The sequence below is a fragment of the Apteryx mantelli genome, chromosome 1, assembly GCF_036417845.1.
Source record: "Apteryx mantelli isolate bAptMan1 chromosome 1, bAptMan1.hap1, whole genome shotgun sequence".
Taxonomy (NCBI): Eukaryota; Metazoa; Chordata; class Aves; order Apterygiformes; family Apterygidae; genus Apteryx; species Apteryx mantelli.
In genome coordinates, this window is record NC_089978.1 from 128,132,293 (window position 1) to 128,144,534 (window position 12,242).

The window sequence follows — 12,242 nt, forward strand, 5'->3', positions numbered from 1 at the left end:
ACAAAAAAGCCACCCCACCCCCTCAAGAAACAAACATCCCCCCCCTCCCCCCCCCCCAACTATTCATAGGTTTTATGACAACTGTGCTAACACTGCGCTGGGGTGGGGGTGGGGGGGGGGGATCCACACTCCTCTGGACACAGACGTCCCACTGTAAAACAAAGAAACAGAAGTGCAGGTCCTCTAATTTATCAGATCTAGCAGAGCATTAAAAGGCTGCAGGAATTGGGGGGGGGGGGGGGGGGAAGGAGGAGGAGAGAAACTACAACACACATGTAGGCCTCTGAACAGACAGACACCTTGGGCCACAATCCAATTTATACCAAGCCTACCTTTAACAAAATACTAGTGATACAGCCTTGTTATGGCAAGCGGACAGTCAAAAGCCTGGGGCCGGGGGTGGGGGTGGGGGTGGGGTGGGGTGTAATCATCCTAATTTAAACTTAACCTAACTACCTTTAACATCATTCATTTCAAAGTGGGTTGTGTTGGTTTTTTTTTTTTTTTTTTGGCTATCGGTGCTGTAATACCTATTAAAAAAAAAAAATCCCCAAAACTATTCCCCCCCCCCCAGAAGGAGTCTCTTTCCTTATTGCCTTCATGTAATAGTACATTACATTATAAACTGTCAGTTTGAACACTTTGTTCTTTCTGCCAGATTGGCTCAAAGTAGTTAAGCATAATTGTTGCCATTAAAGCAAAGTTTATCTCTGTTCTTGTTGATATAGGACACCTGGACTCCAGGGTGACAGGCACATAAAAATACTTGTAAATAAAGAGCAGAAAGACACATTTAAGGACAAGGCCCTTTAAGGCTGTGTCAGCATGAACACTTGCACAAATACAGAACAGCAATCATCAGTTTTACATAGCTAAATGTTGGGACTTCTGGGCTTCTGTTCCCAGTTTGGCCTACAGCATCTGACCTACAAAGGCTAAGCATGAAACCCAGCATGTGCAGGGAGCTATGCCAAGAGCAAACAAAAAAGGCCAAGTACTGTCGACTCTATTCCTTTGCTGGAAATAATTCTGGGTCGAGCCTCAGTTTGAGGTGCTGATATAATTGTTTGCAACACAGGCCACATATTTCTGGGAGATGCAGAAAAGTTTGATTGATTGCTTGATAAGCTCCTTCCACAATTTACTGCAATATCTTGGCCAGAGCTATTTGACCTCCCCGTCAGTTATGTGGTGATCCACCCTTATGGTAGCAGCAACACATCGATATATAGGTAAACGCCTGCCCTCACTCAACTCCTGCTCACTTGCAATTAGCAATAAAAGGCATTGTGCTAACTACTGCAGTCCTTAAAAGCCCCTGATTTTGAGCAGCCAGTTTACCCAGGTCAGGCTGCATAAGCCTCAGCTTACTCATGACCTACAGAAAACTTCTTCCTCCTCAATTATCTTTTATTGGCGTGTCCAAGATCCATGCGGACTGTACTGACAAGGCTCAAACATGAGAACAAGCACAGCAAGTATTGTAGAATGTGCAAACCTAGGTGCCAGTCTGTTCTTTCCAGCTATAATTATCATTATGTGGGTCAGCTGCCACCCAGCTCCCAGTAAACCCTGTTAACAGCTGACACATCTGTGGTACATAGAAAGGATCCTTCTCTCTAAGAACCTCCCATTACGGAGCACTGCAGTGCTGGGCCAGAAATTAAAATATTAGCCAACAGGTGACAAGAGCCATTAGTTATTCCACTCAAATGACAATATACTTGGTGTTTTGCAGAAGACAAGAACCAAAACCAAGGATTTTAGCACCACCAGGTGCTTTGAGGTGTTTCCATCTTATGATGTCCCAGCTGGAGACTGCTTGAAGAACCCAAGTCTCTTTCCAAGGGGAACCAGGACTTAGAGGTACTCACACTGAGCATGGAGACAGGGATTAGGTATTCCAAAACATTCTGCATTTTAGGAAATAAAGTTATTCTCTTTTCCAGGGTCCAATTATAGTATAAATCACAGAAAACAGAGCTGTGCCTGTGTAAGACTCTCAAAACACCTCAAATTCGAACTAGGGCAAGATTAGTTTCAACAATGCAAGCACACCTCTGGTTTCTTTAAAGGACCCAAAGGTGGTACTGGACAAGTATCCACCAAGAATCAGTCTGAAACTAACCAAACATGTTCCTCAGAAGCCATCCAATGGCCTTCAAATGATGCTAACGTTCAGGCATGCTCACTCCTGTCCAGGGACGAAACAGGATTAAATTTAAAGACAGTACCCTCCTTACAAATCCCAGCAACCATCTACCTGCTTTATAGTATGCAGCTATGCCTGCTCCAATTCCTGTTCAGGGAATAACAACAACAATGTTCAGGAAGTAATAACAGGGATGAATAACTGTGACCTTCTGGCTTTGACCCCATAAACTGCTACACCTGGGAGGAGTTCAGAGTGGCTTCATTCCATGAAGTTTTGCTTCAGTCACACATGCTTCTCTGCAGAACTCGCATTAAGTTGGCTACTCCCTCTGTAAGCTTCCAAATGTTACTGCAGAAAGTCACATCCAAAATTTCAGGAGTTAATACAGCAGGCAATAACAAAATCTAGTCTCATGTCCTAGCTGGGTGCAAACAATTATCATTTCAACAATATGTGCCTAAGAGCATGGAGAGGTCAGACGAAGCTAAAAAAAGAAAGCAACTCAAGCAAGGCAACCTTCCAGGGGAGAGCAAAAGATCTTAGTAATAACGCAGGACCCAGCACAGGCACAAAGTGTCCTGGAAGTTTTCAAGTGTAAGGATTAGAGGCACCTACAATTCAATTCTCCTTCTACCCAGGAAACAAAGCAGAAAGCAGAGCTGATGAGAGGTGTCAGCTAAACAGCTTTGGAGTCTGAGGCTGTCTATGTAAGGACAGGGTACGGTACACCTTGGACAGTAGCAGCACACCATCCTGGCAGCACTCAGAGAAAGCCCTGGCATTGAAAGGGTACTCCATTCTTCCCAGTCCATTCATCCTGTTCCCTTGGGCTGGCAGTTGTGGATGGGAGACCCTGTGCGTATCATTTGTGGCAGCAGCAAAGGGGCTGATGGGGAGACACTCTGCTGAGAATTATGCTGAGATCACAGATTCACTTCACATCCATCATCAAAAAGCTGACAGCAATTTCAGTCCTTCCTCATCTCTGCTGAATCAAAATTGGCAGCCAGGAGATGGAAAGCTTCTTCATGCCTTGATTCACCTCAAGCCAGTCAGTCACTTCAGTGCTTTTCAAGCAGCCAGATGCTCATGAGTACTATCTCTCTGAAATCAGTTTGGGACTACATCTTCTCGAGTCAGTGTAGGCATCCGGGCGCATAATCCAGAGTGTCTTTGCCGAACTCCAGTTTCAGCACCAGTACGAAATAACGTTCTCCTGAAGCGCTTCGGTTTTATGATTTTAACAGGTTATCTCAATTTGAGGTCACCAGTAGGAATTAAAATATCTCTTTGCCCGTTAATCTTGTTTCATACATCAGCATGAACTTGAAGACTCTAGTGGATCTGCTGATGTTCAAAATGTATTTCAGCTACAGTTGACTCAGCACATGACTAAACCTTTAGATCAATACACCCAAAGATCATGGATTCATACCATCCTTACAGCCCAAAGGAGTCTAAAATAAAAGTGGTTGTCAAGCAAGAGGGTCTATTTATTCACTGCCTTAACTGTTCCCAAAATAAAGAATCATTTGCTGACATGACCCTGAAGAGAGCTTAGTACCAGGAAGTTTGTTCAAGAATCAAAAGTTCGGGTGACTCTTGCCTCTCTCTAAAGCGCAGGCACTCTAAGAAGTAAAGCTGGTTATGCTGCCCAAGAATGAATAATTTCTACTATTCACATACACTGCAAGTTTCCCAGTTAACTTCTTAAGCACAGTTGGGACAAAAACCCCTATGCACTGAAAAATAAAACTTTGCAATGGAAAGTTTTATTAATGAAAGACTAGAGAATGACATTTACTATAGTCTGCTTTTATGCTATGCACTGATAACACAGTCATCTCAAACACTGTGTATGGTTATGCTCAACTCAGAAAATATGGTGAAAGGAAAAAAGGTCAAGAGAAGAGCAACAGAAACTATTTGGGAAAATTACCATACAACAAGAGATTGCAGAAATCTGAATTCCAAACAGGACATAAATGAAAGGACATGACAATCATCAATTATAGCAAAAGCAAAACATTAAGAAAGTGAGTTTTATGCTATTTACAGTGGAACAGTAGAAGAAAAGTAAGTGAAAGTAAATGCTTATTCTTTAAAATGACAAAGAAATGATGTTTTTACATCATACATGACTAATTTGCTGACTCAAAGAACTGATTTCTGAAGTATAGATATTTGAAGATGCAATAAGAGGGTATAGTTTCACTACGTATGATCAGCTTGATCTAATCTTCCTTTTCCATGGCATAAACCAACTGCTGAGTAGCTGGGATTGAGTCTATTATCCCAGGACTTTCCCACCAGGAGCTCTACTCTTCCTTTGGCAACATCTTTGGTCACCATCAGAAAAGATCACTGACCTGGAAAGGCCACTGAAATGAAATAATGTGGAAGGTCCTGGCACCCATCTCACATGAAAAACTACAACATGACAGCGAGTACTGCTTCTACAAGGATCCCAAGTAGCCTACTGAGTCACCACGATCACTGCCTCTGCACTTCAGGAATATCTTGAGGGACACTTCCTTGCCTCAAAGTTGGGAGTGCTGCTCTTGGGGACATGCCTACAATGCCCTTGAACCAGTCAGCTTAGGTACAGACAGGATGCTAGGCGCAGCAACATGGAGCTTGATGCAAGCTGCAAACATGTCCTGAACACTGGATAAAAACCCTGAAAAGGGCCCCTCCAGCTAGCATCTGAACTATCTAGGTAAAACCTGGTTCAGATACGTTCACACATGCCACAGGCACTGCGGGGCTCCTTTTCAGTACTGAGCTAAGACGCTCTGGCTTACTCTGAGGGCACTAAAAGCCATGGTCCTCATGAGCTGATAGATTATGGCAAACGGAGGAGGAAGTATCACAAAGAGACAGCAAGGACATGTCTTCACTCACATCAGGTTTTCAAGTGAGGATGGAAGCAACAGGCAAATAAATGAAATGGAAGGCAGACAGCATTTAAAGATCTTCCTAAGCAACCAAGATGTTCTGCAAGATAGTGTTTGGCAAGTGGACCAAATGGGCTAAACCTGACAGCATGACAGGGAAGACAGTAACTTAAGTAAGACAGTAACATACCATCCTGCAAAAAAAACCAACCAAAATGAAAGCGCCTCCCTCACAAATGACGTCACTGAACCTCAGAAGCTTCACTGCCCTCTGGGACAGGTCAGTATTAATCACTCAAGGCCAAGAGCTCGTTTCAAATCTCAGCAGCTCTGTGCGATTACAACACTCCTATTATGTGCTGAACCACGCACTGTCATGCTAGGCCTTGACTCCTGACACCTGAGTGACCATGTTCCCATTCAGTAGCTGGGTTGAGTGACGCAGCTGCCAAAGAAAATTCACAGTTTCTGGTTTATACCTAGATCCTCTCAGCATACTACCATTCCCCAGTGGTACAGCAAAAACTACCGCTGACATCAGCACAGAGGGAAACTGGCCCAGTTAGCAACTCTTGTCAATAAATGCTCAGGCGCTAGCCTAATTGTAGACATACATACATCACTGTCTCACTGCACCTATCACTCCCTTTCTATATGCCAATGCATCTTAGGGCTAAGGGGGAAGAGGGAGAATCCTACTCTTGGAGCCAGAAGATGCCCAGTGACTTCGAAGAGCACCAGACTGCAGCCAACATCACCCTGTTGAGGACAAACAGTGAGTTCCTTCAGGCAGCCATCTCCATTTTGTTCCATGTTTGTACAGCAGCTAGCACAAGGGCATCATAACCGGTGCCTGAGTCCTCAGTATTATCACAGCACACCACAAAACCAATACTGATATGACATTGCACTTTGAATAATCACTAATTGTTAATTTTGGAAGAAGAAGTGGTTTCTAGAGCTTGAAAAAATTTTAATTCGAGATAAACCATGTTGTTAGCATCTATGCTAGACAGGAAATCAAGTTCACAGCTTTCTAGCCACATTAACACAAGTTTGGCTTTGTTTTTCTCCCCATGCTGCACATACATTTAAATACATGTACACAGGCTGCTGACTTAAATTCTCCTCTTAATTACTACTAGTTTACAGTAGTGAGTCAAGGGGGTTGCACTGAGGAGAAAAGGGGTAAAGCCTATGCAGGAAGTACAGAGCTAGCTAATCATTTGCCTATCTGAACTCTGAGAGACAGGTGCAAGGTGTAACTGGCTGAGGTCAACGCTAGCAATCCATGCAAAAATATATCTGTAGTACACAGCTCTATGTGCTATGGGAAAACAGTGCTTCTCTTACCAAGAGAAATGTTTTAGAGCTCCTTGCTCAAGAAACAAAAGGAGATTCTGGGCTTCTGTGTACCTGGTTAACTACCATGTCTCCTTATTGCTTCAGCTGTACAAGGCAGGGTTTTTCTTTGCCTTTGTCTACCCATAGCACAGCTAAATTGCTGCTATGCTTCAGCTGGAAGAAGAGAGGAAAAGGACCTGGGCTTTTGGGTTCAAAATGAGAACGTGCCAAGGGAAAGAAGACAACAGCAGTCTCACCAAGACCCAACCTGGGCCTCGGATGAGCTATCAAGAAGTGTTGTGCCTTCCTCTGCCTTGACCTCCCCTCCACAAAATTACCTTGCTCAGCGCAACGTGAACATGTGCCAAAAGCCAAGCCTTGTTTATCACACAGGTTACCTTTGGGACCAGGTGAAACTTAAAGAGCTCTGGGAGCCGTTTGGTTCACACTCATTAACTTCTCGTCTCTGGCACTTATAAACCTCAGACTTGGCAGAACAAGGGGCAACTGGACCTCAGATACTTACCCAGAAGTGGAAGCACAAGAGCTGAACTATTTCACAACTCTGTTTAAACAAGATTCTAGTTTAGTTTGCCTGTCTGGCCCAGAACAAGTATAATAATTTTACAACCTACGTGTGAAATTAGGCTGCCAGTGAACTAATAATATGATGATTTAATAAAAAAAGATAGATCACCAACATGTATTCAAAATCCATCTATCATTGCTGTTTTAAATTTTCACTTCTCTTTACATAGGTAGGCCTGTGCAAATGATTACTTAATTCTACAACTATATATACAGCTTTGAGAAGTGTTTTGAGACAGAATTCCAGTGGTGGCTAACATTCTCTTAAATGCAGAAACAGCACCAAATAAGATGAAGTTTTCCTGCACTCCAGATTCTTTCCAATCTGTTCCCATGGCTGTTGGATAAAAAGTATCAAAAGTTAAATGGAGAAGCACTTGAATCATAATTGCCATTATCTGACAAATCTCACTAAAAATCAATTTGTACTAAGAGAGACTGAAATTTCCAACTGACAGTCAAAAATAACTATTGTTTTCATGAAAACATAAAAAAAAAAACTCCAATTTTTTTATTTCTTTTCACTGGAGACGATTAAAAGCATTTTACCCTGCATTATTCAGCTCAGTATGGGCCCCTAATAAAAGACTTCATTTGCAAAATTGCCATATGACTGAGCAAAACAATTGCTTCTTTATTAATATTTTAAAGACTCCTGAAGGAAATGCTGTACAGCTAAAATGCCCTCAGTGAAAGGTTCATTGCCATGTTATGCACTTCTGCTGTGTAATGTTTTACAAGCTGCGCTGCCCTGTGAATGGAGAGAGCTAGTTCTCAGCTGGTAGAGGCAGCTTGCATAATGCCAGACGAGTTAATCGGTAACAAGCAATGCGGGAGACCTTTGTTCACAATGTGACAGGCACGAATTCCACACTAAGCACATTGACGCTTCTGAGAGTTATTCATTGACATGCTTTATTAAATTGTTCGGACTATACCTTGATGCACCAAAAAGATTAGTTTAAGCAGAACTGCATCCCTCTGATGCCTTCCATCCTAAGCTGTTATATTATAACCTAAGCCTACAGATCAGCTCGCTGCTGGTGAAGGATATGGCAAGACAAGGGCAGCGGGCGGGAAAGAAAGCAGCAAATACAAAGTGCAAGCTGGCAGTCAGCAGAGTGCTTTTGTAACAGAACTCTGTGCTTATGGAAATGGTTATGGGGAGCATTTGTTGTTGTCCCCCCCCCCGCAAAGGGAGCGCCTCCACATCCCCTCTGAATAGCTCACTAGAACAACCCTCCCTTCCCAGTAAAAGCAAAGGGAGAGGAGGTACAAGGAGCGCTTATCACGGCACCACTTGGAAAAGCAGAGCCGAGGATCACTGGCTTCCAGCAGTTTGAAGACGCACTGCACCAAAAGCCCAGGAGCAGCACAGCTCTTAACAACCATCACAGCGTTTAGTTAATACCAAGTCTAAGGAGAACAACACTGTGCTTTGCATCGCCCACAGCACTTGTCTGGACAAAACCTATCTGCTGAACTGGCCCATCCGGTCACCACTCAGCACGTCATCACCTCCCTGAGGCTGGATCCAACTAGACAAACTTCCAGTGCCTCTGCTGGGTGAGTTTCTGTCCATCAGGCAACTGCAGGAATCTGCACAGCTAAATAATACTAGTTGTTTGCTTAAATGCCTTAGAAACAGGAAACCAATCTCACTGGTGTGAGGCTGAGCAAGGGAAAGAAGAGCTTGTAACAGTAACTTGCACAGTCTGCCAGTCCACAGCCTCACTCTTGAATACCATAGCACATTTAAAATTTAAAGAAGTGATAAGGAAAAAAACCCATCATGACAGCTCTCTCAAAAGACAAAAAGAAAAAGGCAAAGCATCCCACTTCAATAGGTCATTTTTCTGTCTGTGGATGCTACAAATAGTCCAGAGGCAAGGGAAAAGGCAGCAGATGATACTCAAGAAGGTTCTGACTACAGCCTGGCTGGAAAGACCTGCAATGCTGAAAACTGTCACAGCTCCCTCCAGGATCCCAGTCCCCAGGGGAGAACGTCATAGCACCTGGCAGCTATGCACAGCACCCTGAGGAGTCAATGGTATGGGCACTGATGGAGATGTAACATATAAGTAAGACCAAAAAGGAAGCTGGCATACCTTCCACACCCATGACAACTCCTGGCAAAACAGCCCACCCCATCTGCTGCTTCATACATTGCATACCACACATATAGAGGCCACATATAAGCACACTCCCACAACAGCTGCTGTGTTATTGTCCACTAGAAAAATTAGTCACTTAATAATAGCATCTCCCTTGGCAAGAAGGAAAAGGTTATTTCACCCAGAGCTCAAATGATCTTACTCATCCCATAACAAATCCTTCCTGATGTACATCTTACTGATGGCAAAGTCCTCTCCCTCTCTCTATATATATACACGTATGTATATGTACACACACACATGTATGACTATTAAGCATTTTCTAATAATGTGAAGAAGTCTCATGAGATTGACTCTGCCCAAACATAATGGTATACAAAGACAAAGCTAGCGTGGCCAGCCCAGACACAGCAGGCTGCTTCTCAATGGAGAGCTCTTCCAGGTTACCCCAGACCTGTGTAGTCTATCAGCCTGAGTGTTTTGCAAAGGCCATTTATGGCACTGCTCACAAAAAAATATCTTAAGGTGTACAGTACAAGGAACAACTTACAGGCAAAGCATGGCAAACCCCAGAAATGCTGGTTTTGTTATAACTGCAGGTCCAGGATAGCAGTTTAATGGCTGCAGATTATGTGGATTCCTGCATAATTCAAGAGGTGCTCAGCCACTTGAGATCCAATGAACTGAGGTGTGTGCACAGCACCACCTCCTGTGGAAAGTTTTACTCATTGCACTTTTAGCGATGTGAATAAAATCTTCACTGACTGATTTTTAATTTGCCCTCATTTCTTTATGGGGGCATATAAACCAAAACATCTTTTAGCAGCAACACCTTATACCCAGTACTTCAATTAGAACCAGTCTAGGAATGGCTAATTTCAAATGAAACTTGTTTTGTCTAGAGAATTCTGATTCATCAGATCCAAAGATTTGTAAGCATTTGTTTCAACAAGATACTTATCAGAAATGATCCTCAGGTCCAGGATGGTGAGTTGAGAAACAGATTTGTCTTTCGCTGTATGTACATGAAAGACACAGACTCAAAACTGTCATGAGGCTGTTAAATAAAGCACTCATTTGGCATATAAAACATGCATGTTGCAATCTTTGCTCTACCTGACTCAGAAGGCATGTGAACCCAGGTGAGTGCTGTAACCACTTGGTTGGTCCAAATAGCACCTGCTTTACATAAAATAGAAAAAAATCTGACGAGGTAGAATGACACCTACTTTGGATATGGGAGACAAATGCAAACCTCTGAATGAAGGTCCCAGGCAGTGACACTGGTTGGTCAGAAATAGCTATTTTAGCTTTCATCTGTGAAACTCCAACATCTCATAAATACTGCATCTCCCTCATGATCCTTTCTGTACCTCCTCCTTTCTCTCCTTTCCCCATTCAAATGAGAAACCGATGGCAAAGCTGAGAAAACAGACTATTCTGAGCCATTCATCTCTACGCATTGTCAGTTGTAAAAATACATTTTACATGGATATGAGGACACACAAGTCTATGAAGTGTCTGATCCAGCAAGTCAGACAGCTCATCCAAGAGGTCTCAGGGTAATAGTCTCCCTTCTCCCATATCATTAAACTAGAAATAAAAAAAAGCAGTTACAGTTTTACATCTGATTTTTCTATCTGGCCAGTGGCGTTTCAGGCTCAATTGCATCTCACCTCTTGTCTCGAGTCAAAGTGAGCTATTCATTAACTCTGATATGCTTTAGTCACTACCTAAAACGTGAAGTAGTTTGTAGTATAAAGACAAGAGTTCAGGGTCAAACTGGTGGGAGCAAGTGCCAGTGATATATATTTTTTAATTAAAAGTGAACTTTTCTTTTTTTTCCAGGTCCATGGAAGAGAGAACCAACAGACAACACTGAAAAATTACTGCACTGCATTAATTAAACTTACTATTCTAAAACTAGGTGTGTAAGCTGACCCTTACTGGCTTAGCCCCTGAGCTTCCTGAGACAGTGTTGTTCTCTCTCCTTCCTCCCTTGGTCATGATTTGTGGGAGTAAGGTCACAACCTTCCCCTTCCTAGTGATCTTCAACTAAGTCTGAACCACTGAAGTCACTTGCAGTTTGGCTATTAACTTCAGGGAGCATCTGATCCAGCCCTCAATTACCTATCTCTTGAATCCTTTAAGAAGTCAAGGACATGGCTCCATTACTGGACAATTGGACAGCAGCTGCCCTTATAAGCACTTTTCAAATTCATTTTGGTAAGATCTTAAACAGTGGGTGATGGAAACTGCAGAGAAAAGGGCGTAGAAATCTTAAAGTACACAGCTCCCGGCATTAATGATACCTAACTTATTTGAATCCTCAGAAAAGCACCCTTCTACACACAAACACTCCTCTACTGTGCTTTAATAAATACTGCATATTTAAGAACCATGATAGGACACTAGGTTAACCAGATACCTCCCCTTTCCATCTCCATTGGTTCTGGAAGATCAAAAGTCACAAGAAGAATTAGCCCACAGACCAACCTATTCAGCTTCTCATCCACAAAATGGCAAATGTAATAGTCCCTTTGACCATTTTGCCTGCAAGGTCTTTAGGGCACTGCTGGCCCTGCAGATGTGCACAGAGAACATGTACCACAAGGGAGTCAGGATTGTGACAGAACTTCTGATAAGCTCCTTCAGAATTACTAATATCAACATTCTACATGAGGCTGACAGACACAATTAAGGCTTTCTTTGTACAAACCCACGGGGCTAAACTCAAGCTCAGAGATCCTGAAAGTTGCACTTAGCAGCCCTTAGGCTTATAAGGAAAGGCTGCACTGGAAATGGGAATCCCTGGAAAAGGATGACTTGGCCATAAAACATGGTCAAGGTTGTACAGGAGCTCTGAACCAAAGACAGCAAAGATCCTTATTCACTGTGTATCCAGCTGGCTCTGCCCACTTTGGGGGCAGAAGTAGTTGGCTGAGGCCCACCTCTTCAGCTCACCAAGAGTTTCAGAAAGTTTATACCACAGCATACACTCTCCAAGAAAGCTTACTTGCTTTAGGGGAATGCGGAACGTGGCAGAATTCAGAATAGTAATTAAACTATTTCTCTTGCAGCAAAAATTAAAATATACAAGGTATATGTAGTGGGAAGTGAAAAGAAAAAAAGTGTTAATTTCAT

The 12,242-nt window shown here is 42.9% G+C and overlaps 1 protein-coding gene across 7 annotated transcripts in view; it reads right to left on the bottom strand.

The window, feature by feature from the left end:
* Positions 1 to 12,242, bottom strand: part of NME7 (NME/NM23 family member 7) — a 96,120-nt gene that overhangs the window by 1,770 nt on the left and 82,108 nt on the right. The gene's annotated exons all lie outside the window — the stretch shown is intronic.